This window comes from Lineus longissimus, chromosome 1 (genome assembly GCF_910592395.1).
Source record: "Lineus longissimus chromosome 1, tnLinLong1.2, whole genome shotgun sequence".
NCBI classification, from domain to species: domain Eukaryota; kingdom Metazoa; phylum Nemertea; class Pilidiophora; order Heteronemertea; family Lineidae; genus Lineus; species Lineus longissimus.
Window position 1 is genome coordinate 28,230,047 of NC_088308.1, and position 11,094 is coordinate 28,241,140.

At 43.2% G+C, this 11,094-nt stretch overlaps 1 long non-coding RNA gene across 1 annotated transcript; it reads left to right on the forward strand.

The window, feature by feature from the left end:
* Positions 1-2,321: 2,321 nt before the first annotated feature.
* On the forward strand, positions 2,322-7,738 carry LOC135482738 (uncharacterized). The gene is made up of 3 exons (XR_010446270.1): positions 2,322-2,558; positions 6,668-6,789; positions 7,182-7,738. It is a non-coding gene; the product is annotated as an uncharacterized LOC135482738 (long non-coding RNA).
* The last annotated feature ends 3,356 nt before the right edge of the window (positions 7,739-11,094 follow it).

Consider the following 11,094-nt stretch of genomic DNA (forward strand, 5'->3'; position numbering starts at 1 on the left):
CAGTCAATCCAATCATCCCAACCAAGTTCATCAAAAGATAGGGTTTTTTTTTCTCTAAACAATCCAAAAATAAGATATCAGGCCAAAATCGAAACAATTCAAAAGTTGGAAGTTGGTCACAATTGGCAGGACCATGACATTCTAGTTGTACTAAAGTGCAGCCTATCTCTGCTTGTCAAACACAAGTCCTGATTCTTGATCGCAATTAAAATTCAGTCAATATTAGTGGACACTTGATTAAACAATGGCTTGGTTTTGTCTTTCACATGTACGGAAACAAGGGATCAGCCCCATGTCAAAATAGAAATTTATTAAATTTGGGTTCTTGTTTCAAACTCTTGATCAAAGCAGTGAAGTGGGGAGCCGAGGATAATGATTTGATATATACTATACATGTTGCCTGGTTGCCTGGTTGCCTGCGCTCTCACTCATTTGATAGCTAAATGGAGGACTTTCACCAGTATTTGCCAGGTGGTTCTACTTGTTCTAATCTACTAGTAGCCCCTTCATTCAAATTGACTGAAAAACTAACAAGTAAAGGATCATCCTGGCACCAGTTGTTTTCAATATGGGCCTACTCCGCCTCTCGATAGATAGTCCAGCTGCTAAACTCCCAAAAAGGCAAGAATTGTGCATTTTAATGGGGAAAGCATGAAATTGGGCAGGGTGGTAGAACAACCCCTAGGGGACATTTATCGATTAAGACCCTAATTTTTTACGCCCCCTGGCGGTCGCCATCTTGGAATCCAATTTGGCCGCCATTTCTGGCCCGTTTCCTGCAATATCTCGGAATCTATTGGACGTACGGGTATAATTTTGACGGCTTACCCTAGGTTTTCAGGTATGACGAATTCAACGGAACCAATGAAAATGCCGTCGAAGCTGGTTATTTAATTAACCAAGATTTGTAAATAATTTCGTCTTTACCCCAGCCCACCTATAGAGCGTTTCAATATTACTTTAAAGAATTGCGAATACAATAAAAGGAACGTGGCGATATGTAAAGGTGAAAGACTGTTGGTGATCTTTTTGTGTTTGATCGGCCGGCCGACAGGAGAAACATCGTTAGGTCCAGTTGTCACAACTATTTCGATTTGAAAGAAGATGACGATAGATTGTAAACAGGCCTTGCATGTAATGACAATGAGATCAAACTTAATGGGTGACCAAACATTTGCCGTTTCACGTCTTAAAGACCCTGAACTATTTTGCCTATAAATCGTATGCTATATTTGCATTATATTTTGTGAGCTGTAGAGCTATATTCCACTGCCTACGTTTGTATATAGTTCAATGGTAGATTTGTTAGAAGGGTAGCAAGAACTATACTGCTGACTTCATCACTGTGTTTTCAGCTGCTGTGCATAATATTAAAGGAGTAAGCGGATTATCCCTTCAATTTATTTGTTCTTATCCTGTTTCATGAGTAGAATTTGGTGATGAAACTATGACTGTGTTGTGGAAGGTGGTGACTGGGCAGCTGACAGTATGGAACGCTGTTGATTAGCCACCTATTCCTTTGAGCGGGCAGTTCTGAGCTGCATCAGACAATCTCAACTATTTCCACTTACGCCATCTACAACTACATTTGCATAGAGGCTGTCAGTCACTTTGACCTTGACTATGCATGCTGTAAATTTCATGTAGTTTCTTTAATGAAATAAACATCCAAGAGCTGAATTCCGAGTTGGTTGTTTCTGGTGTGCAACAGACACTTCTTGCGGTGACGGTGTAGAAGTTTAAAATGTCCCTGAATAAAATGTCCGGGGAGCGAAGGATTCTCTTCGCTTTGGCGGGAATGGCCTCCACAGATAGAACAATATCATAATCTGTCAGAATACAATAGGACTGGGCACGTTTCTCATGAGTACGGTTTCCTCCTCTACACCGTACGGCCTTGGCCGAAATGGTAAATACACAATGTACGTCATTGTCAGTTCAAGTCAGTGTGTGTGATTTTGACAAGATGCAGGTTTCGGCAGCTATACGACTGACGAAATACGAAGTGCAAGGATCTATGGAGTCATCAAGCTATACGACTGACGAAATACGAAGTGCAAGGATCTATGGAGTCATCAAGTCCTAAGCTAATTCATTAATGCGACACTCGTAAATCATCTTTTGTCCTATGTTGTAGGAGGAATCGGCGAAATTTTTGAAAATCGCCAATGAAATGCATTTACAAACTGCCCTTCGCAGCTAAGGCCTGCGAAACCTGGCTTGTATATATTTCTATGGCCATATAGCTCCGTTCATGTGCATGTTATGCAGCAGCCAAGACCCACCTTTGACAATACCATCCAATTGGTCTAATGACATAACAATACAAGTTGGCGCTAAGCCGCCGGCCTGTCTTTCGCGGGGTAGAGGAATAGTGCTCGGATGGTGTGACGTCAAATGTATTGTCTTTGGTCATGATCGGTCTCGGTTGATTTGAACGCAAGTCAGTTGGTGTGTGAGTGCACTGCGCAGAACATCGCTGGAAAACTTTTTCCGATTTCAAAGGTGAAATTCGCTTCAACATTTCGGAAATCAAGTTAAAAGAGCTGCAGCAGAAGGTAGGGCCCAGTATCTATGACCGATAATTGTTTGAATTGGTTTCAACAGGTTTTTATTGCTGTAAAAGTCATGCAGTCGAGCCGAGAATGAACTGCGCAGTTAGAAATTTCAGTCGCAAATTCACGGTAAGGCAGGACTTTTGTGCATTATGTGCATTATGTGCAATATTCATTGAGGCTGTTGGAGAGACTTCTTGTCCAAGCAGTACCATTCCGCCCCCTCTAAGGCATACAATGGTAACTTATAAACACAAGATTTTAATCCCTGTCTCGGGTGTCTTTGAGAGAACTGATCATACACAATTCCCAACCTACTCGTCAGTCAGCTGACAGATTCCCTGGGTCGAACGTGTTACTGTGATGTTTTCGAAGAGATACTTGTGGCTGTTGTAAAGACTTCTTGTCTGAACAGTACCATTCTGCCCTCTCTAAGGCATACAGTGGTAACTAATTAATCAACTGCGAAATGATCGCAGATTGAATACAGTGAGTTTATCATTCAAACAATATCAAATGTAACCATGATGATACTTTTTACTGGGTGACCCATGCCTGTGGGATGTTTGATCCAACATACTTTGAGGCGGTTGGCGATCATTCTAGTCTATTGTTTGCAAGCATAGCGCCTCTTGTGATTTAAAGGTAAGGAGGCATGACCAAAAGCGGTCAGCATGTTATTGCCAGGCAAGTAGATTCGGCAATTCTATTTAAACTTGGATTGTGATTGGTGCCGTATCAAAGGGAAGCTTTCACTGTGGTCAAAGCACTGAGAGTCTCCCTCCAAGGTAAGTTTAGTAGGGCAGGACTTATGTGCATGACTGGAAGGCTTTTGACCTCCAAACCTTGTCATATGATTTTTCAAAAATGCTTTAAATTTAAACAATTATTCATTTGGCTCCACTATCCCGACTGTGGTGTAGCACCCGACTGTAACTGGCATGAATAGGGAATACGCTGGTTATGGATGTCAGATCGTGGTTCCTTGACAATTGCAAACAATTTCACTGGACGTAACCCACGCGGCGACACCAAGGACCGCTGGCTGATCTATTGATATGTTCGTAGTAGGGTGTCAAAGTCGGGGAGACGAAGAGCCACTCGTCTCTTGTAGGGGGTTCATTGAAAGTGTTTGCATTTGTTAGCCCATAAACACAAGATTTTAATCCTTCAGTCCCGTGTTTGGCGGAGAAACTAATCTTACAGAAGGCCCAGTCATATTTCGTCATTGACGGTATCTCTGGGAGGCCCTGTGTGCCGTTGATCCAATATTCATTGAGGCTTTTGGAGAGACTTCTTGTCCAAGCAGTACCATTCAGCCCCCTCTAAGGCATACAATGGTAATTCATAAACACAAGATTTTAATCCCTGTCTCGGGTGTCTTTGAGAGAGCTGATCATACACAATTCCCAACCTACTCGTCAGCCAGCTGACAGATTCCCTGGGTCGAACGTGTTACTGTGATGTTTTCGTAGAGATACTTGTGGCTGTTGTAAAGACTTCTTGTCTGAACAGTACCATTCTGCCCTCTCTAAGGCATACAGTGGTAACTAATTAATCAACTGAATTGAATACAGTGAGTTAATCATTCAAACAATATCAAACTTAACCATGATGGTACTTTTTACTGGGTGACCCATGCCTGTGGGATGTTTGATCCAACATACTTTGAGGCGGTTGGCGATCATTCTAGTCTATTGTTTGCATGCATAGCGCCTCTTGTGATTTAAAGGTAAGGAGGCATGACCAAAAGCGGTCAGCATGTTATTGCCAAGGAAGTAGATTCGGTAATTCTATTCAAATTTGGATTGTAATTGGTGTCGTATCAAAGGGAAGCTTTCACTGTGGTCAAAGCACTGAGAGTCTCCCTCCAAGGTAAGTTTAGTAAGGCAGGACTTATGTGCATGACTGGAAGGCTTTTGACTTCCAAACTTTGTCATATGATTTTTCAAAAATGCTTTAAATTTAAACAATCATTCATTTGGCTCCACTATCCCGACTGTGGTGTAGCACCCGACTGTAACTGGCATGAATAGGGAATACGCTGGTTATGGATGTCAGATCGTGGTTCCTTGACAATTGCAAACAATTTCACTGGACGTAACCCACGCGGCGACACCAAGGACCGCTGGCTGATCTATTGATATGTTCGTAGTAGGGTGTCAAAGTCGGGGAGACGAAGAGCCACTCGTCTCTTGTAGGGGGTTCATTGAAAGTGTTTGCATTTGTTAGCCTATAAACACAAGATTTTAATCCTTCAGTCCCGTGTTTGGCGGAGAAACTAATCTTACAGAAGGCCCAGTCATATTTCGTCATTGACGGTATCTCTGGGAGGCCCTGTGTGCCGTTGATCCAATATTCATTGAGGCTTTTGGAGAGACTTCTTGTCCAAGCAGTACCATTCCGCCCCCTCTAAGGCATACAATGGTAATTCATAAACACAAGATTTTAATCCCTGTCTCGGGTGTCTTTGAGAGAGCTGATCATACACAATTCCCAACCTACTCGTCAGCCAGCTGACAGATTCCCTGGGTCGAACGTGTTACTGTGATGTTTTCGTAGAGATACTTGTGGCTGTTGTAAAGACTTCTTGTCTGAACAGTACCATTCTGCCCTCTCTAAGGCATACAGTGGTAACTAATTAATCAACTGAATTGAATACAGTGAGTTAATCATTCAAACAATATCAAATGTAACCATGATGATACTTTTTACTGGGTGACCCATGCCTGTGGGATGTTTGATCCAACATACTTTGAGGCGGTTGGCGATCATTCTAGTCTATTGTTTGCAAGCATAGCGCCTCTTGTGATTTAAAGGAAAGGAGGCATGACCAAAAGCGGTCAGCATGTTATTGCCAGGCAAGTAGATTCGGCAATTCTATTCAAACTTGGATTGTGATTGGTGCCATATCAAAGGGAAGCTTTCACTGTGGTCAAAGCACTGAGAGTCTCCCTCCAAGGTAAGTTTAGTAGGGCAGGACTTATGTGCATGACTGGAAGGCTTTTGACCTCCAAACCTTGTCATATGATTTTTCAAAAATGCTTTAAATTTAAACAATTATTCATTTGGCTCCACTATCCCGACTGTGGTGTAGCACCCGACTGTAACTGGCATGAATAGGGAATACGCTGGTTATGGATGTCAGATCGTGGTTCCTTGACAATTGCAAACAATTTCACTGGACGTAACCCACGCGGCGACACCAAGGACCGCTGGCTGATCTATTGATATGTTCGTAGTAGGGTGTCAAAGTCGGGGAGACGAAGAGCCACTCGTCTCTTGTAGGGGGTTCATTAAAAGTGTTTGCATTTGTTAGCCCATAAACACAAGATTTTAATCCTTCAGTCCCGTTTTTGGCGGAGAAACTAATCTTACAGAAGGCCCAGTCATATTTCGTCATTGACGGTATCTCTGGGAGGCCCTGTGTGCCGTTGATCCAATATTCATTGAGGCTGTTGAAGAGACTTCTTGTCTAAGCAGTGCCATTCCGCCTCCTCTAAAGCATACAATGGTAACTTATAAACACAAGATTTTAATCCCTGTCTCGGGTGTCTTTGAGAGAACTGATCATACCCAATTCCCAACCTACTCTTCAGCCAGCTGACAGATTCCCTGGGTCGAACGTGTTGCTGTGATGTTTTCGTAGAGATACTTGTGGCTGTTGTAAAGACTTCTTGTCTAAACAGTACCATTCTGCCCTCTCTAAGGCATACAGTGGTAACTAATACATTAACTGTGAAATGAACGCAGGTTGAATACAGTGAGTTAATCATTCAAACAATATCAAACGTAACCATGATGATACTTTTTACTGGGTGACCCATGCCTGTGGGATGTTTGATCCAACATACTTTGAGGCGGTTGGCGATGATTCTAGTCTATTGTTTGCAAGCATAGAGCGCCTCTTGTGATTTAAAGGTAAGGAGGCATGACCAAAAGCGGTCAGCATGTTATTACCAAGGAAGTAGATTCGGTAATTCTATTCAAACTTGGATTGTGATTGGCTAACTGAAATTTTGGCCTTGTTGGAAAGTATGGTAAGGAAATCTTGATTTTTATAAACATGACCCTGAAACCCACCTTAACCTTCATCTATCTCATAATTTCAGAGGCTTAGCCCAAGGATGAGTCCGATACACGAGATGGTGGACGATTGGTTGTCAGTCTTCCGTGGCAGTGCCCAGCAGTCCAGTTGCAGTGCCTAGCAGTCCTAGGCCTGCAGCTCAAACCGGTAGGAATAGGTAGAATCCGGACATAGAAAACAATTTCTGCTAGAATGAGAAAAAGTCCCCCTGATGCAGTTAATGGTATTTCGCCGTGCAAGCAAAAGAAACAGCTAGCCAGATGAGAAACACGGGTGTCTAGTGATGGTCTGTTCGATAGACTCATCAGGCTAATAAATGCAATCCGTGTACTATCATTGGGCCACGCAAATAACGTACTGCAGAAGAAATTCACATATTAGATGGGGAGACTGATCGTTGGGGCATACCAAATACAAATGACGATTGAATAATTGTTTCTATTCTCCCAAAGCTGCAAGTCTGCTCCCAGTTGCGCTAGAATAAGTTTTGAACTAACACTTCATAACCCTTATATCAATATATTTTCTCTCATCTTCAGAGGGATGGACCGACTCCCTTCCCGCGGCTGAACCCGGCATCCTCCCATCGATGTATACAAGCCACCTGTCCTACTTCTACCGGCATCGTGACTAGTCCTCCATGGTGACGAACAGTAACTCTGGACCTAGAGTGCTTATAAATCAGGATGTATAGATGTAACAGGAATGAACAAGGAAAGAGTATTCCGTAGGGAGTTTTCGCAAAAGAGTAGGGACAATCCAGGATGCATGAGTGTACATGTAACAGTTTTTAATACCCTAAGATATAATGTTCTGGGGACTGATGAATATATTATGCGCATTAATCTCGTAGGTGTTGATGTACACCAACCAACAGGGAAGGACTTGTTGCCAGAGGGACGTTTCCTACTACTCCACTGGAATAGAAATCCTACCTAACTGTAGCGCCACCTGTTCCCACATGTGGTGCCCACGTACAGATTGTTGTCAGAATATCTTTTTGTAAAACCTTTTAATGATATTTGACCAATGTATCAGGACGTTGAATATCTAAATTTGTCCTAAACATATCAAATAAAGAATGATAGTTTCACAATCAGTGTTGTTCTTTGTACTACCGTCAGAAGGGTCTATTCCTGAGCCAGGACAAAGTTTGGTACGTCTTACCCGGGTGATAACGCCTTTCAAAAACCAATGGGCAACAGCAGCGCCCCTGTGGCGTGTTGGGTTCTTTTTCTGCGACACCGCAGGAGGGAATGTACACAAATCTAGCCCGCCTTCTCAAATGCTCCTAACTGTCACAACCAGCGCCACTAGTGACAGTGACAAACCAGCTGATTACATCCTGTAAACCCTCCCACAGGGCCACTGTAGTCTCTATTTGTCCCCAATATTCGGTAGACTCTTTCACCAGTCTCCTCCATTCACTCATTAATTCTCAAAATAGTGTGAAAGAGCAGATCATTAGCGTTTTGTCCTTTGTGCTGCACATGTGCATTGTACATGTAGTGTACTTTGCTTCAAGTGCGAACCAGAGACGCATGCAGTCTCCGTCTGGCAGAGACCATGCATGAAAATTGAAAAAGTAAATTTAGGATCCAAAACTTGCTTCTGATGACATCAAATCTAAACACCGTCGCCGTAATCTTGAACTCAAATACGATTACCACAGACGTCTTATTCTGCCACTGATGGAGGAATGTATCTGTGCCCTTTGGCAGGCAGGCCTTGCCCGGGGTCGTTGGTGAAGGAGTCCCGGGGAGGATGCGGTTGTTGGTCCCGATTGGCCGCTTGCTCGAGTCCGTCGGCACCAAGATGCTGGGATCATTCTCAGCGCGGCCGCTGAACGTTGTCGCATTGGAAGCTGTAATAAAGATGGCAGGCTATCGGTCTCTCTTCTTGAACGAGATGCTGGTTCTCATCTTCGCTGAACTTCTAAATGTCGATAGCAAGAGGTTATATATGCTCGTCTATAGTACATGTCAAAATATGGTACGCACAGGCGGCTGAAGTCCTGATCCAGAGCCAACTACCTCTGTTCAAAACACTGGCTGTAACATCGAATGGATGGAAGTGGACGAATTCTCGTCCGAATGTGACACTGAATGTGACACTGATTGTGACAATGCGTGGACACCGGTGGATTGTTACTTTTACATGATTGTACCCACCTGTAAGACATGTCTTGTAGCATGTTTCTTTCTGCAGTTGATCCGGATTGTCACATCCGAGACAGGTGTCCGAGGGACACGTTATCTTCTTGCAAGAAATCTCTCCATTCTGGAAATGATGACATGGACTTAGTAATGATCCTATCAAGAAAATGACGTATCTTCCTAGCTCTATTAAAGGTTATCAAAGTCTTCAAGGAGAATCAAGAACACTTGATTGTTTCTCACCGTGATGAGAAGGGTATTTTCTATGAATGTTAGAAGTTCAGTTGGCAAAACGTTGCAGATTTTCATCATCGGTCCGTCATTTCGATCGTTGGTCAAAATGGTGCACCGTGAACAGGTATTTAGCAGGACAGACCTGTCTAGCAACCTCCTTCATCATTGGAGGACATCAAAACTTACCAGACACGAGCAGGTGACGCACGGTAGCTTGCCCACACCTTCAACCACTGGATGCCAGGTTGAGCCATTCTTATAGGTGAGATCGTCGGTCACGCAATCTAGATATGAAAACGAATAATTCTAACTGGGCAGAAGCGTTGTGAAATATCCAAAGTACCCGCTGCAGGAGCTAGATGTATCCCTCATGTTAGAAAAAATCAATTATGATTACAGTGAACGTTCCAACGCATGGTCATGTCGATATGTTCTGATTATTAGTTTCTGATTGTTAGTTACTGACCAACTATCGGAACTTTCTGGGGGATTATGTAAAATGAAAACAGTGTCACCCTCTCTGAACCAACCGTATAAATAGTTTGATTCGATGAACCCGCCATGGCGGCCATCTTGAAATCCAAGATGGCGGACATTTTACGAAATTTTCGATGGGTCCATTGGATTCATCATACCCGAAAACCTGGGGTATGCTACAAAAATAAAGCCTGTATCTGCCATAGTATTAGAGACATTAAAAAAAAACGTAATTATGGCGGCCATCTGGAAATCCAAGATGGCGGACATTGTACGGAATTTTCAGTGGGTCCACTGGATTCGTCACACCCAAAAACCTAGGATATGCCACAAAAATCAAGTCTATATCACCCATAGTATTTGAGATATTCAAGAAAAACGAAAATCATGGCGGCCATCTTGAAATTCAAGATGACGGACAGTTTACAGACTTTTCAGTGGGTCCACTGGATTCGTCACACCCAAAAACCTAGGGTATGCCACAAAAATCAAGTCTGTATCGCCCATAGTATTTGAGATATTCAAGAAAAACGCAAATCATGGCGGCCATCTTGAAATCCAATATGGTGGCCATTTTATGAAATTTTCGTTGGTTCCATTCGATTCGTCATACCTGAAAACCAAGGGCAAGACATGAAATTATACCTCTACCTGCAATAGTGTCAGAGATATTCAGGGAGAAAGCCCAAAATATGGTGGCCATTTTGAAATTCAAGATGGCTGCCACTAGGGGGCGTTTCACGTTGGGGTCTTAATCGATTAGTGATCCTTAGGGGTCCAGTCACCTATATGCCAAATTTAATGTCTCCATCGATAACCAGTATGTATATATTGGGTGACAAATAATTATAGGCCCTCATGGTGGCGGCCATCTTGGAATCCAGTATGGCGGCCATATTACGGCATTTCCATTGGTTCCGTTGAATTCGTCATACCTGAAAACCTCGGGTAGGCCGTCAAAATCATACCCGTACGTGCAATAGATTCCGAGATATTGCAGGAAACGGGCCAAAAATGGCGGCCATATTGGATTCCAAGATGGCGACCGCCAGGGGGCGTAAAAAATTAGGGTCTTAATCGATAAATTACCTCTAGGGGCTGTTCTTCCATCCTACCAAATTTCATGCTTTCCCCATTAAAATGCACGATTCTAAGCTTAGCAGCTGGACTAAGAGGAGTAAAAAAGGCGTGATCTCAGGATGTAAAGGATGAGCCACCTGCGCGCGTATACATGTTACGCAAGCCATGCGTTTTGCCTCACATTTGAATATCAAAAGGTAATCATGGCGCTGTCGTCCACGACGAAGGCGGGTTGCTGGGCAAATGACATCACCAAGAACCCGAAATATTCTATTTCTGCATCGGCTTTGACATTCACCAGATCAGATCACTCAAAAGCTAGCCGGAAGCTTAAATGAGAGCAACGAACAATTTTGTTAGAGATGATATACGGTCCAGTTCATATATAGGCAACCTGGTATAGGTCACGTTCTGCTCTAGTTTCTCGCATGGTTGGCCCCAGCTAAAAGGCTGATAGCCTGACTGCGCAGTCATGACGTAGGAACCAGGAAGAAGGGCATGCACG